This window comes from Amblyomma maculatum, chromosome 3 (genome assembly GCF_055883805.1).
Source record: "Amblyomma maculatum isolate TAMU_Amacu chromosome 3, ASM5588380v1, whole genome shotgun sequence".
Classification (NCBI taxonomy): domain Eukaryota; kingdom Metazoa; phylum Arthropoda; class Arachnida; order Ixodida; family Ixodidae; genus Amblyomma; species Amblyomma maculatum.
The window spans coordinates 192,877,249-192,901,436 of NC_139346.1; the positions used below are offsets into that span (position 1 = coordinate 192,877,249).

General features: G+C 46.5%; 1 protein-coding gene across 3 annotated transcripts in view; it reads left to right on the top strand.

Annotated features, from left to right (window-relative positions):
* The window catches only part of LOC146197306 (uncharacterized), a 525,739-nt gene that overhangs the window by 366,347 nt on the left and 135,204 nt on the right, over positions 1-24,188 (top strand). The gene's annotated exons all lie outside the window — the stretch shown is intronic.

The window sequence follows — 24,188 nt, forward strand, 5'->3', positions numbered from 1 at the left end:
CTGAGAAAAGGTGACATCTTTAATTAAGGAACACAAAAATAATGTAGCATTTTACTGCCATGTCTTTTACGATAGAGTGCGTATAGAAGTGCGCATAGAATTGGCTCGTAGTTTCTCCATTCATTTCATCACGCATGCTGGAAAATGTTACCCAGGAGTTCATGTGCGCCGATGTTGTTGCAAATAATATTGATTGATTTCATCCACTCAATAAACCGGGCAGAAAGTCTGGCCCTGCTATTTTACGCCATAAAATTTGAAATTGCTTTCCGCACGGATCTCAGCTCTGGAAGCCAGGAAATTCCAACAAAAGTTCTCCACCGGAATCGGAACAAGAGCTGTTTTATTGCCGTCTGTGGCTTTAGATAGCTTGTATGGTTTAGCAAAATAATAATAATAATAATAATAATAATAATAATAATAATAATAATAATAATAATAATAATAATAATAATAATAATAATAATAATAATAAAGCTCGCAATTTGAACAAACTGTACAATCGTAATAGCTAGGGCGGCAACCGACACCCTCCGCAGCGGAAGTTGTCATCTTGCTGTAGTTCGCTCGTCAGTTGTTATTATGCGCATTCATTTGTATCCAGAAGAAAAGAAAAACACAACAACAGCTCGGAGCACCGTAGTCAGCACACAGCCTTCTTTATCAGCTCAACGTAATGTCTCCCGTAGATGTCCGGACGACGTTGGTCCTTGCTTCACTCGAAGCACCCGGCAGGATGCAAAGACGTCGATGCACTGCCGGTCATACGCTGCTGCTATGCCATTTACAGAGCACGAGCACGTGCATTCAGCGGTGGCGGCGGCAGCAGGTGTTGCATTCGGCGGGCATCTTTTTGCACGAGTACCGCCGGGATCTGCCGTCGCGGAAGCAGTGCCGGGGAACAGATGTTCCTCCTTTGCGCCCGCGAATGCAGATATCTCTCCTCGTGTCCCATTCGAGCGCCATGACGTCTTCTTGGCGCCGCTGCGGCTGGTGCTAACCGCCAGACACGCACAAGTACCTTTCGCGATGACGGATGCATGGAAGGTTCGCCTGTACGCCAGAAAATCGCGAATCCAGGTGCAGAGACTGGGGCCGATGTATGGGTCACTCGTGAATAGGGAGGAAGGGGAGGGGGGGGGGGGGGGGTCCTTTTGAATCACGTGACTTTTGAACTAATTTAGAAATGAATTGTATCTTGTTCTCTTTCTTTATCGCGCAAATGCTCCCTTCGGCAAAGTAATCTAGCTAGATGTGTAACAAGTCCCGGTTGTAGGTGCCATGTGTCCATATTCTTGTGTCAAGTGGTCCGCTATAGGGTGGTAATTATGGCTGCCAAGGCGTGGTGTGCGAAGTTCATGCAAGTTAAGAAAAAGCTTTAGCGGAAGAGGGGCTGAAAGGGCAGGTACCTAAAATTTCTGGCTTAAACGAAGCCTCCACTTCCCCTCATAAGGGCCATAAATCGGCCCCTCGCAGAGGTACTCGATGACCTGCGCGCACGCTCAGTTCCGATGCATAGCTTGCTCACGGTTTGTCGTTACAAGCAGCGATCAGAGTCGTTACAAGCAGCGAATATTTGGAAATGTACGAATGAGTTCTAAATTTCATACGAGAAGAAAAAAGAAAGCTAGGCATTTGTAGGCGCAGGTATGGTTCAGTACGCTCAAATAAATAGCTTTAACCACTAAAGATCTCTAACCTCTCCAACCTCTCCAACCTCTACGACAATCGCTCTAGAGATCTTGCACAGACTGCAGTACTTAACCACATGAGGCCTGCAGATATAATTTCAATAAGTTGTACATTCAAGCGTCATTTGTGTGGTAACTATATTCTGGAAGATTTAATAAATCCTAGGCGCACGTCAACAAATGACGATGCATAGTGTGTTAGCTATATGCTTAATTTTTCAAAAATATTCCGTTATCAGCAGTACCTAATTAATACAATTCACTCAAGTCAGCGCACAATATCGTTTGCCACATGTAACTAATGCTCAAAATTTTTGTATATATATATTTTTATTTTTATAATGGCATTGCCTACCACTCTTTAACGAGGTATCTTCACAGACAATACAACAGCGCGATAACAGAGACTGCTCATTAGAGTATGGCCGCCGAATTAAGCGTGACTATATGCACTATGCTAAAACTCTCCAATGGCCCTCCACGCCGTTCCTTCCCTGGTGCGCTCCGCGGAATTCGCCTCCATGAATACTGGTTGACACACCTGTGATGGACCTGACTTGTCTGTCCTGCCTACTCTCGTCGGCGGGGAACACCAACCTTTCGGAACAGTCTTAACAATAGCAAAAACTAAAAAAAAAAAAGCGAGATACGTCGTTTTTCGTCCCGTCTCAGCTTTCCGCTAGAGCGCCATAACACGTGTCTGCCTGAAAAGGCAGTCTTCACTACCGCTTGCCAACACTGTAGCGTCCTTTTCTTGGTCCCTCTCGTGGCTTTTCTCCTTTTCTTCTAAGCACGCACGAACTCAGCTACGTTTGTCGCAAGGGGGAGGTGACTGAAGCTCTACAACAAGTAAAAAAATTTTTGTCTTTACGTACAGATTTAGGCTTCGTCATTTTGCTATTCCTAATTCTCGATATATTTATACCCCGCGGTTTTTGTGCATCGCTTTCTAGCTGTTTTTCGTTCCGTCTGGCGCATTGTATGCAGCCAAGCAGGTATACGTGTTTTTTGCTGTTTTTCGTTCCGTCTGGCGCATTGTATGCAGCCAAGCAGGTATACGTGTTTTTTTTTTTTTTTTCCGCAAAATTATCAGTCGCTTTCAGCCTGTTCGTAGTGTTAAAGGTGGACTCACTCGCGTTCAAAATTCGCTATGCACCTCGCGGCTGTTTCGCAGCTGCAGTTGGCGTTCGTATGAAAGATCGATGCGCCGTTCGCGATCAATGAGCCGAACACAGCAAATGTCGCCCCCTCCGCCGTGATTTATTTTGTCTTCCGTGATTTATTAGGGCGAATCGATAATCGCATAAATTGATGTTCAGTGATTGTTTTAGATCGGCGAAACGAAAAGAACAATTCCGGCGCGCGATTCATTCCCAGGGCACGTTAGTACTGCGTCTTGTTCAAATTAAACGTCCGTGGCCGCCCTGACATTTCGCCTTCGAAGCCAGTGAAAAGCCGTGCTCCTTTTCGGTGTCGGCAGTCTCAAAAGATGCTCTCCCCGTGACTATAGTCTTTTTACTGTTCTGCAAAGGTCTTGCTTCACCTATCTACCTCGCGGGCCGTTCGACGCACGCGGCACGCGATTCCGACGCAATCGTCGAGTCGACCGCGAAACGTTCGCGGGCCGCACTGTATCTCTCCGCTCCAAGCTATAGCGCCGTTAGTTCTTCCCGGTTTCCCCAGCGAGTGCGCGGGGAACGTGGGAAACAGCCCGCATTCGCCCTGGTTATCCGCCACACTGATATTCGAACGGCGGGCGGTGCTGGCCGAAGCGCGCGTTCCGCCATCTCCGAGAGCCGGACCAGTGCGGTGAGTAGCCGATCGGTCGCCGCAAGTCACATACACGACCGCACGTCTATCGCATTGCGCGCGAAGTACTGGAAACCGTGGACAAATAACAACAAATACCTAACACGAAATGAGGAGGAAAAGGAGAGCGAGAACTGCCGCCCTCCCTTGGTCGCCTTCCAGACTGCACTAGCCACTCCCTCCCCCTCTCCCTCCCCCCCCTCCCCCTCTCTCTCTCTCTCTCTCTCTCTCTCTCTCTCTCTTCGTCGTTCTGGTTCCATATCCTTCTCCCCTTTTTTTCTTCTCGCACCGGGGAGCAAAGTTCGAACGCGGAACGCATCTGAAACGACATCGTTCTGTATCGAATTCGTCCTAACGGGCACGGGAACACTGTTGTCGAAAGCCGACGGTGGGGAGATGGAAATGGAGGAAAGATTGAGGTGCACGTGTATGAGAACAGAGAAGAGAACGGAGACAAGAAGATGATCGCTTCGGCGTATGAGCCAGCCAGCCGGCAGACAGCCTTTTCATGCGTGTAGTGGCATGCATACAGGAGTGTTAACCGAGTTGTCGCTGTTGTTTCGGCGGAGACGGAGAGCTGCAGACACCATGGGAAACAAAAATCGAAAATTCTTTTATTTCCCTTTTCCATTGTCTCGGTAGAGAGAGACAAGTCGCAGCTACCAGTACTCTCGTTTCTTGGTGGCGCGGAAAGAATGCGAATGCTTGCGATCGCTTTTGCAGCCGTGTATACTTCGCTATGTGAGGAGGTCGGCGAACCTGCCTCGTATAGTCTACGGGAGATCGCTGAAAGAACGTCAGACGGTGTACATTCAATTGACGGCGAGAAGTTGTGAAACGCGCCTTTTGTGAAGCGCTCTGCTGCGAGTACGCGAGAAATGTTACAAGTTTACGAAACGCACAGCTTTCTCGCGCAGGCGCGTCGGAGCCCAATGCGACCTCGTGAGCTCATCTGAGGTCGCCGAGAGAGCGCTCCAGCCATTCAGAGTGAGGGCGTCGAAGTGTTTCCGTGTCGGGGTTATTTCAAAGCAATTGTAGTGTTTGAAATATATTTCTGATCTTGGAGAAAGTACGTGCTTCTTTGATTTCGCTGAAAGATGCCGCAGAACGAGAAACCCAATTCACCTATATAGGCACCCTGAAAGGAGCGCGCACAATTATGATGATAAATCAAGATTCCCCGCCGGCCAGGCTTTGGCTTCCTTTTTTGTTTTAATTCTTACAGTGCATAAGAACAGTTTTGACGTTTGTATATGTATGTCTTCGCTCCAGTCTCCGTGTGCGTCTCCTAGCCACGGCTTACGGCTACGGTACTGACATTTTGCTTCCTGGCATTCGCGGGCAAGAACAAACGCCGCAGTTCCATCGAATTGACATTTATAGTTTTCTCTAGAGTTTTTTTTTTTTTTTTTTTTTTGTTGGCCACGTGTGAGTAGAGGTTGATATTAAGGAGCCAAACGTTAAAGGAAAGTCTAATTTATCATATACATATTCGTAGAAACGGTGGCAACGCGCGTTTTCATTGCGAACACAATGTGCGATAAACGGAGCGGGAATTTCTTTATTGTTTTTCTCCATTTTTCATATCCAGTTGTCTTACTGCTCGGGAAAAAAAATTGTCATCTCTGTCTTGCTCAGATTCCGGCACGTTGACAATGAATCGGTTCAACGCATAACAAGTGTGCGAAAATGCATTCGCGCACTAATGCCATTATTTTAAAAGCGAAATAAGGCTGGAGGGAATCGATGCTATATTGGCTGCTTTAAAGTTTTTGAGGTAGTTTTAAATCCCCCCCCCCCCCCCCCCCCCCCCCAAAAAAAAAAAAAAAAAAAAAAAAGATCCCTAGTGGAGCTTCGGCAATGGTCGCATTGAGAGAACAGACTGAGCCCGTCTACTCATGCCGTCCGAATGGAGTTAATAAGCCTAGTAGCAGAGCTAAAAAAAAAAAAAAATGCTTTTATCAACCTGCTGTGCGACATTCTAGAACGTTAGTTCTAAACGCGGACTCGATAAATTTTCGCCACCGTCTTCCAACATTGTAATCACTTTTTCCCCTCTCCTGTTAAGTTCCTTAAATGCTACAGCATTAGAGTCCATATTCCAAAAAAGCCTAGCTGCGACCTGCCGACCTGCTTCTGTCATCAAAATCCCTGATTGGTCAAAAGGTCAGGAGGTCTCGTCACATACCCACCCCGCTGACGAATCAGCGTTCGGCCAGGTCTCGTGACCTGTGACGTTGTCAGCGTGTCGATTAGATAAATAATTTAGTAGCCGAGTAGCCGAATTCAGTAGCCGAGAATGAGTAGCCGAACGCTGAGTGATTGGCGGAGCGCGTGACGACACAAGACCGCATCACATGGCCGAGTCGGCTGGGTGCTCTGGCTGGGGGTTCCTCAAGTGTTGTGACGTCATCAGCAGGGTCGCAACCTCAGCGAAATAGCATTACAAAGTCCTTAGAGTGGCGAACCGGACATGCTATTATACGATATAGTACCTCAACACCACTGCGAAGATACCGATCGGTCAGCGCGATAGTTTGCGGACCTGATCAACATTCTCTCTCTCAGAGTAGAAAGTAGCCACACATTAGTCATTACACTTATAGCAGCACTGAGTTGAAGTTAAGGCCACCTATCAGCACTACTGAGAATGTCTCGTAAGTAGCAATAAGCTGAACTACTTGTCATTACTCCTTGCACTACTAATTTGCCGCTACTCAGCCCTACTACTCAGATCCACTAACTAGCACTGTCCTGCTACTAATTATCAGCGATTTATTTATGGCATTTCTACCGCTTCAACTCTTCAGGAAGCATTCCCTGAGTTCTTTTTTTCTTTTTTCCGCTGGCTTGTCCACATTTCCCGCCTCCTCCGGCCCCACTTGGAATGCTTGCATGGGACCCCGCTGGGAATTCTCTCGGCCCTTTCTATAGTTCCCTTTCCGCGATTCGAAGTGGACGGCAGTGTCTACGTTATACGCCTGATTTCGCACGCGTCGCGCAGGAAAATAGGCTGCACGCACCGTGCTTTGGACCCCCTTATATACAGAGGTCAGCGACACACCGCGATACACTGTACAGAGCAGCGAGAAATAATGAACTCGCCGTTTACAGCTCCAACCGTGCCACCCCGGAATGCGCGATACGAGAACGAGACGGGCTTGCTTTGTTTGTATTGCCGAAAGTTGGGCGAGTTGGTTGACATTCATGATGGAAAATAGCGCGAAAGTACACGAAGGACGGAAGGAAGAAAGACACGGACAAGCGCTTGTCCGTGTCTTTCTTCCTTCCGTCCTTCGTGTACTTTCGCGCTATTTTCCATCATGTTTGTTTGTATTCTCTGGTTATATTTGCGCGTGCTTGCTCTATGCTATTCGTGTGCAGAACCCTCGCGCGAAACTTGAACGAGGCGAAAGCAGCCTTAACGAGATTGCGCGCGTCTTTTTGCCCCTTCGTTAACGCGCATTACTTTCACCGCAGCTCTCCGGGCGTTCACCAGATAACTCGGAAGTTAGTGACAGTGATTAAATCTCATTAACGATCTTTCTTTTTCCCATATTGAGAAAGCTGTGGTTGCGTGAAGGCAAACAAAAAAGAAACTACAAATCCGGTTCAGTGTTCGTAACAATGAACGAACACAACGATAGGCCACGTGTCGAAACCTCTCTGAAAAAAAAAAAAGAAAAAAAAGAAAAAAAAAGAAAATCAGCTGTTAAGTGCATTGCAACCTAAAATCTGCAGGGTTACACTGTACCATGCAGCTTTAAACGTACTACTTTTACAGGACTCGCCTTTGCAAAGCATCAGTGCTTATAAGCAAGACAGCGACGCGTCGTATGGTTACTGCACAATCATCTTAACTGCATATAGTAGGGGTATCAAACTCATATATCTGGCCGGGTCGCATTGAGATGATGTCGATGGCTCACTGCGGGACAAAAAGTAATGATAGAGGTAATGAAAAAAAAAATCATCAAATAACAGCAAATAAAATAAATATCAAATAACACATCTTGTTTCCAGTCCACGCCCTGCAATTCGTCATGGAAAAGTGAAGCGAAATGTGCTCGATTCTGCCTAAACGGCCGACGGCTGCCACTTCTGGAGGGCTCGGAGAGAGCTACTGAAAGGTCACGAAGGTTAATAACTATATACACGGTCACTTATACCCGAGAGAAAATATGCAGATTTTTCAATGGCGTAGCTGAAGAAGGTTAAAGAAAGAAAAAGAGAAACTGGCTGGAAAGATGGGGGGATGCAGCACCCAGAAAATTTCGGGGGTGTTCTAAAACCGAAATACGGTCACCCTCCCACCCTCAGTCAGCCCTTGGTTACACGTCCCTGAGACTTTGGGATGAAAGAGAAGCAGATTGCCAAGCGCCTTGTCCTTGAAGACAGCTGACTTCCGTCTTAACTTCACGCAGACTAAGGGCATATCTTTTCATCTCCACAAAGAACGTCTGCCGTTTGGTGCGGGACCCTTTAATTGACTGTAGTAGGAAAAACGAGTCTGGTGGTAAACCGGGCTCGTGACGTGCTTTCGCAAAAGGCTGAAATTTTTGGAGCCGGCGGGCCACATCACACACTGCTCGGCGGGTCGCGTGTTCAAGACCCATAAGTTCACTACTGCAGCTCCGTTAGGCGGGCATCACAGTGCGGCAACTGAGCGCGCCCAGTGCAGTGCGTAGCAGCAGTTTCTTGAATGTGACTCGTGTTGCTTAAGAAAGCGTATGGGCGTGGCGTAGAGGAAATGCGCAACCGTATTTAAATCTCGCCTTAAATATCGTAGAAGATGACAGAGAGTGAAAGGCCTATGATTTACGCAGTTTACGGTTTGCCGGCTTCGCTCAGCCAGCAGTATACAATACGGTGGTGCGCAGCTGCCAGCGGCAGCCCGAATTTACATTTTTACATTTAAAAAAAAAGAAGCTGGGTTTGCGATCCGGCTTTTAGAAATAAGAGGCAGTTCTGAACACAATGACTAATCCATCTGATTTATTTTTTTTTTTTTACAACTCGTCTACAAAGGCCTTTCAAAACAGACGCTTTTTTTTTTTTTTTTTGCCCGCGCTTCATTCCTTAACACGAGTATTATTCCTTTATTGGCAATTTTGATTAAATGTGCGATAGCAGATCATGTGCGCAGCATTTCATTGGCTACTCGCTTTCTCTGCCCTTACTCTTTTTCGTTACTCAGTTTAAGTATACTTGTTATGAACGGCATTTGTCTAACGTTCGTTCTTTTGTGTATATATTCCTATACGGCAACCGTATGTAGGGAAGACCAATGGCCAGCATACGCTCTGCGAAAACATTAAAAGAGAGTATTTTAGTCAAATGTTAGCAAAAACTGCAGAACGACTCAGCACTAAATTTCACAGGCAGTGGAAGAGATTTCGTGCAACCAGATTACGGTAAAGTGCTCAAGAAATTCAGTTTAAGAGGCAACAGGAAGCGGTAAGGTGGTAGACAATTTCAGTTTATTTATTTGTTCGGCACGAAACATAACTAGAAAAAAGGAAAACAGCAGCTGAAGGTTGGGTGCCCTGGTAATCAAGTACCATTATTGGTTGCCTCTCTACAGGATACGTGACGTCCAGAGCTGTCTTCGCCCGCGGGACGCAGTGAAAACTGTGGATTGTTAATTGAGATTCGTGTCCTCTTGTGCATTATGAATAAGTAATTGGTATCGTTGAATGCAAGCTTTCTGCCAAGTAATGACGTGCATGGTCGTCATGTGATCAACCGGCTATTTCGCAAAAAAAAAAAAAAAAAAAAAAAAAAAAAAAAAAAAAAAAAAAACGTAACGCAGAAAAGGCTCCCTTTTTTTCTTCTATTCATGTGTTTTACTTGCAGAGCCTGCGATTTGATCGCGGTTATTTGTTCAGCTGCGTAGCGCCAAGTTCACTGAGACGTCATGGACACGACGCGAACTTTAGCACGCCGTACGTGTTTCCAACTATCTGTTCCTCGCGATGACGGTTTAACCGCGACAACTCTGCGGCTTTGTGGCCATTGCATTCTCTATTCTGCTTCCCCTAACCTTTTCAACGAAAGCAGCAAGAACAAAGTGCGCGGGCATTTTGTAACCTATTCAGCTCCCGTTATCCATAACAGGGCAGCTGGGTATTATCTCCGCCCACGCCATAACGCCCACGCGGGACCAAAGCAACTGCTTTTCTGATCGTTAAAAGAACTGTACTATTTGCACGATTCTAACTCACCCACGGTTGTTAAGCGCTGCTAATTTTACGCCAGAAATTGAGAAAGAAAAGAGAATAAACAAACCTCGTTTTCGCTTTCGAATTCATTTCTAAAGTACGTGCGAATCTGAACGCCTATTTATTTAATAATAAATAAACAAACAAAATGTGTCCGTTAGAGTCCTGTGAATACGGCATTCCATTAGGATCAAACGCAGATATTTCTGTCTATATATTAAGCGGAGTGATACAGGATTGCTGCCCTGGCAGTTGCGGAGTATATTCTCTTGTAGCAAGCGGTAAGCGATTCAGTCCAGTTGTCGCCTCGGCGCTGTACCTATAAATGCACCCGCACTTCTGATTGTGTACGTGTGACAAGCATATACCGCAACTTTCTCCGTTCTGGCAGATCTTACGGGACCCGCAGATCCGGACCATAGAAAGGAAATAACAAGAAGAATAAGATTGGGATGGAGCGCACTCATAGATTATGACTAGCAGCTTAGCGGTATCGCTAAAGAGGAAAGTATACAACAGTTGCATCTTACCTGTACTCACCTATGGGGCTGAAACGTGGAGGCTAACCAAGAGAGTTCTACTTAAGTTGAGGACAACCCAGAGGGCTATGGAACGAAAAATGGTAGGGGTAACATTAAGAGATAGGAAGCGTGCAGAGTGGGCCAGCGAAATAACTCAAGTTACCGACATTCTAGTGGAAATTAAGAAGAAGAAATGGACATGAGCAGGACACGTAGTGCGAAGAGAGGATATAACCGATGGTCGCTTAGGGTAACAAACTGGATTCCAAGGGAAGGAAAGCGTAGCAGGGGGCGGCAGAAAGTTAGGTGGGCCGATGAGGTTAAAAAGTTCGCGGGGGTCGAGTGGATGCAGCTAGCACGGAACCGGGTTAAGTGGAGAAATATGGGAGAGGCCTTCGCCCTGCAGTGGGTATAGTCAGGCTGATGATGATGATGATGGTAACACATGAAGAGGCTTAGCTAAGGCGCGTCCCGAAGGCCTGCTCTAGAACTGGAGGCGTGTGGGAGATCCGTTTTTCGCCAAGCTAGGCTCCGAGTCGTTTCTTTATCGGCGTTGTCCCCTTCCTTGCAGCGCGTGTGAACCTGCCGTTTTCTTTTTTTCCGCCCCATTCCGTTCATTTCGCGCCGGGCGGCGCGTTTTCCCAGACGGCCGTCGCCGCCGCCACGCTGCTGCTATACCGTGCGTGCGATGGTGGCCCTGTCGAGGTTGGCGCCTAAGTGGTGATATCCTGCCCGCGGCGTTTGCGATGAAGCTGGGAATTAGGCTAAACTAGATTGCGAATAGCCGGGCGCTTTCGCTGCTGCTGTTCGTGCGGCGTGGCCCTCTCCTACTCCTCCCTCCCTCTCTCTTCTTTTCTGGCTAGTTGGCTGGCTTCGATCTTCTTCCTGGCGGGATGGTTTTGTTCCCTCCGTGTCGTCGCTTTCTTTTCCTGTTGTCGGCCGTCGTGCGACCGGCCCGGCCGCCTGGTGCTGTGACCCTCCGATGTAGCGTGAAAAGAGTGTATCGTTTTCATAGCTGCAGTCAATAGGCCTGCACAACCGCGTATAGGCGCTGGTACTTTTTAATGCTAATCATTGTCCGCGGAGTCGCGCAGGTGTGAAAGAATGCTGTCGCCGGCTCTGGTCACGGAAAGATATCGGCAACGCATTTTTTATGCTTAAGTGAGCTAGCCGTAGTCCAAAACAATCTATCACGGGTGGAGGAGGTCTCTCTGAGGCGGCTGCGAATCGGAATGGCCCTTACGCCTGCAGTTCGTCACCAGTGGCGAAGTGAGAGGATACCAGCTCCGGACAATCGCTTTCACTGCAAAGCACCAACCGCTCGCGGCACCACTGTTACGGACATGCGCAGGAGCTTCGCTTATGCGCAGTGCTATTCTCCAAAAGGCAGGACTTTCGTCCACTAACGAGTCCCATTTGCAATTATGGCTAACGAAGAACATTTATGCTCGCAGTTTATGTGATTTCTTACGCATGACTGGACTGCACGCATTTTTTTGTAATGCTACCCTTTATTACTACCTTTTAGGCCGTGTGGCAAACTTCGCGCCATAAATAAATAAACATAAATACATATTAACGACCCGCATTACTACCAAAGCTGCTCAACATATGAAGTATGAAACAAGGTACACTCGTGCCAAGTAAGGTACCCAGTATAGAGAACAATAACCATGTAGCTTGAAGAACACTGCAAGGTTAACCACTGTTTTGACTCAGCAGCGAGAGAGAATTGATTGAAAAATTAGTTAGAAAAGGGGGTCCATAGTAATCAGAGTAGTTTTAGGATGTTAAAATCAGAGCACTGGACGTTTTGGGGTGACTTTTCCATCTGACGAGCAAGGTTTTGAAATGCTGCAGCTGTGGATTATTACAAACCTGTTCCATGTTAATGTAAGGCGCACATAAGATTCAAGCTAGCAATATGGCGTCGCCCACGGAGTAATTATTGGAAGTGTATTTAAACTGCACTGCACTGTCAACTCTGAAAAGACCTTAGAATTTGTGGTTTCCTTTTGTTGTTTCGGATGGGGACTGATAAGCGAAAGCCTCTATTTAGCTCTTTTGGAGGCTTGCCTCGGACGGTAATTGCGGAGGACGGCAGTATGCGATACGTACGCGGCCAGGATTCGAAAATTTGGCCAATCCAAGCTCACCAGACTGAGGAGATCATTGCGAAGCACGGTGGACCTTGACAGGGTCACTACTAGGGTATTAATCTTCTATTAGTCCCAGCTGGGAGTACTAATACAGACCAGACGAATAACCGGGGTAATAGGTACTCTAGGCGCTGCCCGGTCAGAAAAAAAAAAAAAAAAAGAAAAAAAAAAAAGCTGTGCCCAATGGTAAGTAAAGGAACCAGACGACGGGATTGGAGCAGAGCGCCCCTGTACATTATTCTCTGGTCATCCGTGCTTCACCACTGAACTGACGGCGAACGCGGTGCCGACGATGCGGCGTTCCGCCGCCGCCGCCAAGCCTTCGCTCCTCTCGACAAAGGCAGCAACGAAGAGCCAAGGACAGAACGCCGTGACGACTACGACGACGACGTTCCCCCGTCTTTATTTATTTGTCTGTCCCGCTCGCATAGAGAGAGCGAGGGAGGGACGTCATCCCGTTTACTTCGCCGTCCATTCTCCCCTTTTTTATTTTTTTCCTCTCCCTCTTTATTCATTGCCTCATCGTGGCGACGGGCTTTTTGGACGGCTCCATGTTTTCAAGACTTGGCGGATCCCTGTGCCGCCGCCGCCGCGACTTCTTGCGCTGGTGCCGCCGTCGGACTCCTGAAGCGGGTCGTTTCTTCTTCGCGCCCACAGCCTTTCCCCCTTTCATTTTATTTATTTTGGTTCCTTGCATTGCGATACCGCGCATTCGCGCGAACCTCTCCTCCCTTCTGCGGCCGCTCCCACCGCCTTTGAGTGTTTTTTCGTCGCTTCTTTCATATTTTCCCTCTCTCGCCTCGCTTGTCACTTCTCGGGGCACGCTGTTGTCCTCCATCGGGTTGTCACATATGGAAGTTGCCTTGAACGGATATTCCGCGCCTTTCCGAGTCAGCAGGGCCTGGCCCTCAAAAACAACAGAAAAAGTAGGGGAGCTTTCGGAAGCGACGATCGACCGCTATGACGTCGTCGGCGGCGGCGCTTGTTATCTTTTTTTTTTCTTTTTTTTTTTTTAACATCTCGGCGACTTTTATTTGGCACTGGACGGCCGTTTTCCTAGATTCTGCAACTGCTGTATTCAGAGTTGCGGGAAGGTTGTGCAGCTCCTCGTTTTTTCTACGTAGACGCTTCTTCCTCTCAAAGCGGTTCACTATTTATTAACTGCTCTTTATTTTCTTCGCTTGCCTAACCAGAGGGGACAGGCGATTGCACGCGACAGCGCCAACGCTCGCGCACTTCTCGAAACGGAAATGTTCTCGATTCAGTGAAATTCGCTGTGGCCGAGGATTCTCTGCGTGCAGTCGTCTCCGTCACCGTTGGGCTCCGCTTCTAACAAGGGTTGTTTCCGCGATGACGGATTGTTGAGTGGGAGAACGGAGCTGTAAGAATGTTGAAGTGGAGATTATGCAGTTCAGTCGTATCAATAATGCACTGAGTAACGGATGATAAATACTTTTTGTACGACAGGTGTCACAAGTCTTTTAAGCGGGTATAGCGAGAAATGCTTGCGCGGAGCTCTTGGAGAGCTGCACCACTTATGAGTACAGCTATATATGGAAATAGCTATTTGTCCTTCCGAAAAAAGAACCGAAAAAAAGAGGAAAGCGATGGATGAGGAGCGGGGAGGCTTAAGGGATATTAGGCATATTAATTTAGCTGGAATCATTTTAGTGTGTGTCAGACGTTACTGTTTCGTAATTCATTTGCCCGGTTGAGGCACATAGACATTCTTATTTGATGCGTCTAATTACAATAGCCTACTCGGCGATATCTTCGTATCCTCGATCTGCCAGCACTGAAGAATCCAGCACTGTCGAGAAGTTATAAAAAAAAAAGTGGGGGGGGGGGGGGGGGGGTACTAAATGTTCTGAAGGGGAAAGGTGGGGGAGATGAACTGCCTTTTAAAATTTTAGTGACTTCGGCGAGCAGCGAATCTCCAGCTTCTTCGCTGGCGTCCGAACAGAAACGAGGAACCTCGTTTGCTTCGCCGATTGTTCAGTTTCGTGCAGGGGACTCCCAGTGGTCAGAGTAACCGAGTGTGTGCGGGCGCGTAGGCAGTCCTTTTCAAGTGAACACGGAATGCCTTGGCCTTAATCGAAGATTGCGTGAGCTGAGCGGGGCATGTTTCTCCGGGTATCTGGTGCGATCAATCAGGCCCTACGAATTAGACCAGAGATGATCCCCGCTCTTGGCAAGTTATAACCAATGCGTTGTGCGGCGCCTCCGTACTCGGCGACTCTCGAATTTGTATTCGCGCTAGAACTTTTTTGCCCCCCCCCCCCCCCCCTTTTTTTCTTTCTCCCGTGTGCGCGGTGGCGTTTTTCTCATTTCCATTCCTCCTCGCCCTCTTCCTCATGCCGCGTCAACCTTGGTTCGGGCGGTGTGTCGTGTATCTCTTTTGAGTCGCCCGCCTGCGCCTTGTCTCATTCGACCCGCCGTTGTGTCCTCAGCTCTCCGCCACCACTGTTATTCGAGGCTTCCGTGAAGTCGAAAAAGATGATGGATGATGACGTAAACTGAATTGGTTTTCAGGATTCTCCTCCTTTCCTCTTCTTTCTTTTTCCTGCTCGGTGCCCTGTCCTTCGCGCGCCTTCTTTTTTCTTTTTTTCCTTCTGTGTTTCTTTTTGTTTTCCGAACAAGCTTTCCGAAACTGCTTTCCTGCATATAGATGTGTACGTAAATGCGACTCCGCTTATCGCCCTTCGTTCTTTTTTCCGAGAAAGGCCGGCTGCTTGGTCATGTTTCTTTTTTTTTTTTTTGTTATTGTTTAGGTTTTCGCAGCTTAATGCGTCTTATCGATCCCTTCTTAAATTTCTTTGTCTCGCAATCGCTTTTGCATTGATTCCTTCTAGGTGAGCTTCAGACATGACATGAACCGTGGTGACTGTGCAAGGGTACGACTGCCCCTGCTTTTTTTTTTTTTTTTTTTTTATGTCTGTGTGCCTGTTCTTGGTCACACCGTGGGCGCGGGGGACACTTCTCGCCCCCGTCGATAACACCGAATCTTCTGGGGAACGATCGCTCAGCATCTGCAGGCGTCACATTGCAATGAAAAGCTCGCTGTAATCTATAAATAGCACTTGACTACAGATTCACAGTAATGAGAAATTGTTAAAATGATGTGTCCAGCTGCATCAAGAAGAAAAAATCGGCATGCGTGCCGAAGAAAATAACCGATAGTAGCTAAACTTGACGGACTGGATTCCAAAGAAATGCAAAAGTCGCTGGGGCGGCAGAAAGTTAGTTGGGTGGATGAGAATAGTGAGTTTTGGGGTTAGTCAGGCAGATGGAGCTAGTACAGGGCCGGATTAATTGCAAGAATATGGGAGAGGCATATACCCTGCAGTGGGCATAGTCTGACTGGCGATGATGTCCAGCTGTGTGCCGTTAAGTTTATTGATTTCCAAATGTTGTTGACAGGAAGAATTACTAGTGACGCGTTATTTCATCTGATTTGGCCGTTAGACATGGCTCGGAAGGATCAATTGAGAAAAAACACATTAATACGTTTAATGAGGAAGCATAATTCATTAGTATTAAAAGGAAGTCGCATTTACAAAACGTTTACAATTAAATTCGTTATAGAACAGAACGAGGGCTTATACTTTTTTCATCAGAGCATGCGAGACACAACTCAAATGCTCCAACTGGGCAAGGTGAGCACTTGCTTCTCACACCGTAACGAAACTCGTTTTCAGTGCCGATGCGAATAATTTTAGCGGCTCAGAAGCCATCAGATTCGCACTATTTCTACAGCCTATAACACCACTCTTTCATACCAAAACAGCCCATATATGTCACGGTCAATTGTCGTTTTTACACGGAAGCGCTGTTTTATGGGAGCTGTGCGCATCTTTTACTTCTTTATTATTATTTTTCTTCATTTAGGGAGTTGCACTGCCAATTTCAATCACCGTTTTTTTTTTTTTTTTTTTTTTTTTTTTTAATTTACTGACGCCGCCGGCGCACATGTCCTCAGGCCACCTGGCACGCGTGGTGGCAGCATTCAGGAAGAAATGGCTGACGCCGATTGTGATCGCGTTTGCGGCGCTTACGGCTATAGATATTTATTGCCCGAAGTAGTCGATGAAAGAATCGATTGGGCGTTCTATTGCATTTACGATCGTGTGACCACGTTGTGAGCGAGTCGTGTCTGGCTGAGATCTGCGTGTGCTTTCGTATTTTCGTATACGACAGCTCTCTGCAGAGGGACAGTGGAGTGAATTTCTCCTATTTTTGCAAGCTGCGGATTAACCTGCACTGCTTACTAATTAGCTTCTAACCCAACCTTCACATTCTGCAAATTGTATGCAAATCACAGATATATCGAATAAATCGGGTGACTGATTAGCATGCCGACGTCCGGGGATGGCATTCGCGCCAACTATATTGGCATGACGTTTCATACGTCTCGTGCCGCTTGTATATACACAACGATCTTTTCTCATTCATTGTCCTTGTCATAAGTCTCGTTTCGTCGCAGTACCTTATATATATATATATATATATATATATATATATATATATATATATATATATATATATATATATATATATTTTACGGAGGTATCTTCGCACGTCATATAGCTTTTCTTTTTTCCGAAAAACGCAGTCACCTGTGTTGCTTTTCTCAACAAGACGTTTTCGCGTATTTTTGTGAACTCATACTGTATCGTCGCAGAGAGCGTTGCGTATACGAGGGTGCGTGGATCCCAGTGAGCTTATGAAATGAGGAGGAAAATGGGCAGGGGTATGCAACTGTACTTATACAGTTATACTCAACAGAAGATTAATATTCAATGTATTTAGACTATCTATGGATGTTGATTATGCAGCACTTGTTTCTTAAAGTTCGCCTCTGCATAGCAAGAAATACTCAATTCATACTGTACGTAGATTATAATGAACAAAATTAAGCCAAAATTAATTTACAACTGCGAACTATGCACAAACGGCTTTTAGCGCCTTTAGATGCTAATTTTTTCATTTTCGTGTTTACAATCAAATGAGCAGTGCATAAAACTCTCTTAGGTGTTTCATGTATGCCCCAGTCGTAGACGTGCAGGGGAAATTGTAAGTACGGCTTTCACTACAAAGAACCTGTTAAGGTTACGTTCTTTCAACTCGCAGCAACGCTCTGATCTTTGGCAACAGCTTTCTTGGTCATGCATAAAATATATATGTTCTAAATGAAGCACGGCACTCTCTCCACTTCTGCAGTCACACGGAGACAGAATAGTTGCGTGAGGATATGTGTGAGAGAAACTGAAAATCTGTGCAATGGGGCCCAGACAGTTTGTTTCTTTCCGAGGGGAGTTTAACAGGGAGTAAGGGAGTATCAGTCAGCTCTAGTTCGTCTGGCCTGTAGCTTTTAGGGAATGGGAAAAAGGGTTTACCATACCCCTTCCTTTCCGCCTTAGTTCAGGCGTCCAGCGCAGAGTAAGACTTAATTTTTACATCTCTCGCTCTCGTTTTCTCTTGCGCATTCGTCTTGAGATGTAGGTTCATGGCAATGCGCAAAACATATTCGCACCGGGCCTTATGGTCTTTCTCTCACAATCTAAACGCTCGCTGATTGTTTATTAATGTTCAGCTCTGGCGATATTCGTCTGTGGCGTGCCCTTCTTTGCACGCTCCTAGCGAATTCGGTCTCCGGGATTTTCGTGAACAACATGGAACAGGAAAAATGAAAGCGCGCTTGTAAAATCTTTATGGCTGACACGGAAGTGTTTGCGGGGAGATAAAGATAGAAAAATAAAAAAAGTGAGTTTCCTTTATTTGAGTCTCCCAGTAGTCACGGCCGCGCCTGGTTGGCGCCCGCGCCGGTTCCTTTATTTATTTATTTTTTTTTTTTCCCCTAAACCGATTTCATTCACTTCCAGGCTCGCCTAGCTGTATGCGGCTATTTCATTTATTCGATCTGGCCGCCTCTTCGCTTCGCCTTAGGGAAGACTTAGGGCCGGCGCCTCTGAGACTTTACGAGTTCACTGCAGTCAGGCAAGCCGCTATACCGCGCATTCGAGGTCTGTATACCGCGAGCGCTAATATTTCCTTCTTTTACGACGCGGTTTCAGCGATCCCTCTTGCCAGAGCAGAGGAGGTGAAAAACGAGGGATATATGTGGGCGGTAAAAGCAGGGGCACAAGAAGGCGAGAGAGTCCAGGAGGAGTAGAAGGGACTTCTCAGTGATGGGCTGGGCTTTCTTCCTGAAATGATCGAAGCCCACGAACGCGCTTGTTTAATCAGCCTGAGAGGAACACTGCTAGCCTTTCTCAGCGGAGTAAGTTGGTGACTAAGGCAAGCTTGGTGTGGTGCGAATCACTTGGATCGAGTCAGATTATGCTCCCATCGCTCGTTTGAAGTTTGCATGAAATGAACAAGTAGTCAAGCTTCTGTGGAACCGTCTTTTACTGCGGAACTCCACAGGCTAGGACAGAAAACGAACTTGAAACGAAGATCAACAGTGTTCCTCCTTATAAATATTCCTCGTTGTATTCTTATGAGGACACGCGCGGATTGTTGTAAGAATGCACCAGCTGGCAGTGAAGCTAAGGTTCATGAGACCAAAACTTACCACTCATAATCTCGGAAACAAAGATTTACGCCTTAAAATCTGATTGTACGATAACGCTTTATTCGGTTTCAATGGGAAAATATTTCCTAATTCTTGTGAAACTGCTTTCATTAGCAAAATTAAATTTTTGGTAGGAATAGTGCCTGAGACCACGATGTAGCATATATAGTTTTGCTGTGTTCGTTGCTTTTCTGGGCAGCTTAAGTTAATCCGGAGTCGTCTATTATGGTGTCTGCCTCTTTCTCTGCTTTGTTTTGATCCTGCATTTTATCCATACGGCATTATTTGTGTGTCCGTTTATGCGGTGGTGCTGACGTTTTCTACGTAACGCTTCGCCATGCCGAATGTTCAAACCTAGTGCTGGCACGCATAACATCATCGTTACATGCCACAGTGATTGGTGCTCGTGTAGTGACGTCATCGAAACACGCCAAATACAATGACTTCACTAGCTCTATAGTAACGAATAAACGATACTGCATGCTCTACAACAGCAGTTTTCGCTTAATCTCGCGTTACGCCCTGGCAACCGTGGTTTTGAGTCATTTTTTATGTTGTACTTGGAACTTTATCTCAACAGCGATGACAAATAATAAAACAGTGACGACTCCCGATCAGCTAATATCTTCCATTTTACATCCAGTATTGCATACAAGTGGGCTGACTTCTTGAGATCTCCCTCACTCCTTATACCACCATCGCACTCCCCTGGAACAGCGTTTTACGGCAAAAACCGCACTAGGCGGTGGACCGCAATAACAGAGCTCGCTTCGGTGGCCGCACTCATGGCGCCGGATAGAGAGGTAGTTTATATGTGTACACATGGCATTATGACGCACGCGTGTGCGCCTATTTTTCACGCCCCCGTGTGTGAACGGGCGTCACGTCACGCTAGGCAGCCTCGGAAGCGACTCGAGAATGGAACGAACACGAAAACGCCGGTTGCCGCGAGCGCGAATGGAAGAAAGAAGAAACGACGAGGAGGCGCGCGCGAGCGAAAGTCGTGGGAGGAAATTAGACGGTTCGCCGCTTTTCTCGAGCGCCCTTTTAGAGGCGGAAAAAAAGCGCGCGTGTAAGAAAAATGGAAAGAACGCAAGCATATTTGTCGTTTGCAAACGTGAAGGCGTGAGTGAGGAAAGGCCGTGTAGGAAGGAGCGAAAAAAATAAAAATAAAAACCAGAATAAAACGAGCGAAGAATCGTAGCTCGTGGCAGGCTCGCCAAAAATCGAAAGTGACGTACGCACCAAGAATGGAACGTCCGTATATGTCTATGTATGTGTATATGTATGTACACGTGCACACGCTGCGTCCCAGCGCGTTTTGTTGGTCGCGACAGGCAGTTTGCGAGGCCATCGACTACCGTAATTACGCGCTCATAATTCCTGTACTTTCGGGAAACGTTATGAGGTGGACAAAACATTGATGGCACGTTGGCACCAGCCGTTCCAAATAGCTTGTGACATGGTCATATATTGAAAAGTGCTCCGCCCACGTGACCGCTAATTAATAAAACTTCCTAATTGACGTCGAATTCCTCTGTGGAGATACCTCCTGTATATGCAGGAGTAAGGATGTTATGAATGTGATGCAATATGATGATGATGATGATGATGATGATGATGATGATGATGTGTGTGTGTGTGTGTGTGTGTGTGTGTGTGTGTGTGTGTGTGTGTGTGTGTGTGTGTGTGTGTGTGTGTGTGTGTGTGTGTGTGTGTGTGTGTGTGTGTGTGTGTGTGTGTGTGTGTGTGTGTGTGTGTGTGTGTGTGTGTAATTCTGCTCAGGCTGCACATTGCTTAGAAGGGAACGCAGATATTGCTGTGGAAAGTTTGGACAATGGAACAATCCAAGCAAGGCCAAAATGTTATAAATCTTTTTTTTTTTTCGCAGTCAATGTTCGTGACAAGCTCTATTTTCGGAAATAACCTCTTTCTGGCCCAACGCTTGTTGCGTTTTATGCAGTGGACGCTTTCCCCACATAACTGTGGTGTATACACGAGTCACGTCTGTTCTTATAGCCCGCACTTCATACCTGACAAACGCGTAGACAAACACATTTGTAATATAGGTCTGAGTACCGTGTCTATATAGCCGTCACAATGGGTGGATTCTGGAAAACGGCTGCAGCTCTTTTTTTTTTTTTTTCGAGCAGTTTCTCAACTATGCCCGCTTTCCTTTTGTCATTTTGTGCTCGTGTGGAGATGCAGAGAAACAGGCCAAGACTCGCGGTGCGCGTTTTTCCCCATTTTCTGTCCTACTGTGTGTGTGTATTCCAGGAATAAGCAATTGTTCTTCGCCCCGTCGGTGACGGCGCGCCATGAAAAAAAAAATAATAATAAATGTGGCCATTTGTCTTCTTCCAGGATGCAGCGGGTTATCGAGGACGCCCGTTACAGTGACATATCTTGTTTCCAATATTAGAATGAAAAGCAGGAAATAAAGTTAAACGAGGGAGGAGGGGTTTTGAAGTCATGCATTCTGCCTTTTCTGACGAAATAAATGTTTTGCAATCCAATTGTACCGGTTTTCAAGCGGCGGGACTTTTATTGTTTCATGTGTTATTACGTCCATTATTATTGCTATTTTCCGCGTGGATTCCTGGGAAGGTGCGGCTATAAGCGGCAAACGTTATTCGACTTCTTCATAAAGGTATTCGTAAATCCTTCGTTAAAACTAGTTTGCGTTCTATCTTCCAATTTGATTTTCAATTATTTGGTCCCATATTGTTTGAGAAACTTAGGGACCATGAGCGAAGTTGTTGGTCGAACTAGTTAGTTAGCCAGTACCATACTTTATGTTCTGACAGCGCACAAGACAGACTTATTTCTTCTAGGATGCGTTGTATTGTATCCTGTTTTACTGTGTCTTCCGGAAAGTCTTCGGGATAGCTTCTCTTCCTCTGACCTTCGTCAGCGCTTGGCATCAACTTCTCAAGCGCTGTCATGTCTCGATTACCGCTCACATCGCCTTCCTTGCAACAAGCACCGGGTATGCTTAGTGCTTTGTGGCAAAGCCTGACGCCGGTGTCAGCAACGCGGCGGCGGCGGCAGCAGCAGCAGCAGCAGCTCTCGGCAGCTGCAATCTGGCGTTTGGACTGTTTCTGAGATGAAAAAGAAGGGGGAAAAAATGAAATGAGAGAAACTCAGCGTGACGTTGACCTTGAATTCATCCTACGCAGACTCTCTCCTCGCATGTCTGTCGCTTTCGCTTACTTTAGCAATTACGCTTTTCCCCGCACGCCTTCGCGTCGGACGGCTTGCTCATTTTCTTTTTCGATCTGTATTTTCTTTTTGTTCTCGCTTCTTCTCCGTGTCTTCGTGTTCCCACTTTCTTTATTTTTTGCATAATTTTATCGAGAATCTTTGTGCCGTCCTTCCGTGCACGTTAAAAAGACTGCCTACTCTCTAATTCATCGCTGTTTTTCAATGCTGCCTTACTGGCGCCATTTCCTTCACTTGCGGGCTTTTGTTGCCTTTACTTTTTTATACGTATTTCTTCTCCTTTATCGTACCCGTTGCTTTCGACCGAGCCCCCCTCTTTTCCACCAGTATTTTCAAACCCACGCTCCGGCATCAACCCCCCCCCCCCCCTCCCCATTCTCTGCCAATCTTCCCCCTCTCCCTCCATTGTCTGGCAGCATTGGCTGCTGGCTGGGTGGAAAGAGCGGTTGGAATTCTCCCAGCTTTTTGTTCCTCTTATTAGTACTTCGCTATCGCTCATCTACCTTTCTGGCTGGCGGACTATTGCGAGTACACCTGCTTTATATGCGCGTGGGTTTTTCTGTTTCCGTCTCATTTTTATTTTTACCCGTTCTTACGTGGTCTTCTTTTCATTTAAGCGCGAATTTTCTGCCTCGCTCCGCAAAACGCGCCTGTTCTGTACGAGCTGGAGCCATGCATGGACGTAGCACTAGCTCGTTATACCTTGCGGTATTTCATATGCGTCGTCGTTTTTTTTTTTTTTTTTTTGTCTGTTGTTTTACACAGCGGGCCCAAAGCTTTATCAGTTCTTTTCTTTGTATTTAGATTTTTTTCGTTGTTAATGTTTGTCATTTGTAATATTGGTTCGGTTCCCTAACCTCTTGGTTATACATAGTAAATTATTCTTATTGCTCATATTGCCTGTAGTACATCTGCTGACATGACTTGCACACTGTAATGCATGTAAGAGATGGCTGTTAGCATGACCCGATGAACAGCCTTGTTTCGCCCTGGTTATACGGTTGGCGGCGTGTGTGGTCCCTTCAGAAACACGACAGAAGCGGGCTTGGCAGTCAGAAACGTAGGCTCGAGTGTCCCGTATATCGCAAGCATATTGCTGCTGAGCGAGTACGCAAATCGTCAATCGTAGGTTTAAATGTCAATTTTATGCAAATTGTAGATCGAACCGGATGCGACAATCTTCTTGCATAGCGAGCACAGATCAGGTTGCTCGCAAACACTTTAGGACCACCGTCCGCTACATTTGATGCATCGAAGAACATAACAGTCGGTTTATCCCGGTTATAAGCGTTGCTTCCTGTGGAAGGAGTGTCGTTTAAAGCGTTTAGCTTTCTAAATAACTTTATTTGCTTCAGCACTAATATGGCACAAATTCAATGATGTAACGTAAGCATAGAAGCGTATAACTGGCCTCGAAGCGATGGCGAATTCTTTCTGTCGACGCATTATGCGATGCGGCTGTGGTTTTTGGTGCGAACGCCCATCCCTGCACCACTAGCGCACCGGCAGACTGTCCTCAAACCTTTCGCACATATTTACCCTGAAGAATGGTTGCAGTACTCTTAAAGAATTGCCCACTTATATATCCGAAAGAAGGCGCAAGTGGATATGCGAGCAACAGCTACACGTTTCCTCCTTAAAAAAAAAAAAAAAGAAAAGATGCGAGAGAGTCGAAAAACCAGCGGTTTCCCCAATCAGCGGCTGTTTTTCCCCCCTTGCGCAAGTGGATAGGAAAGCCGAAGCAGCTTCCTTGTGGTCAAAGGGCATTCGCATCGATCTCGGCACTCAAAAACAAATGCGCCCGGTATCATTAGCTTTCGTGCTCGCGGTTTTCGTTTATTTGTTGTTGTTGTTCTTTTTTTTTTTTTTTTCCCTCCGCTGGAGCCTAAAGCGTATCGACGGCCTGCTGAATTTGCTTCAAGCTTGGTTCGTCGTCGCACACGCGTGTGGTCCCCGTATAGAGGATGTACTCCATTCCGACGAAGCCGATC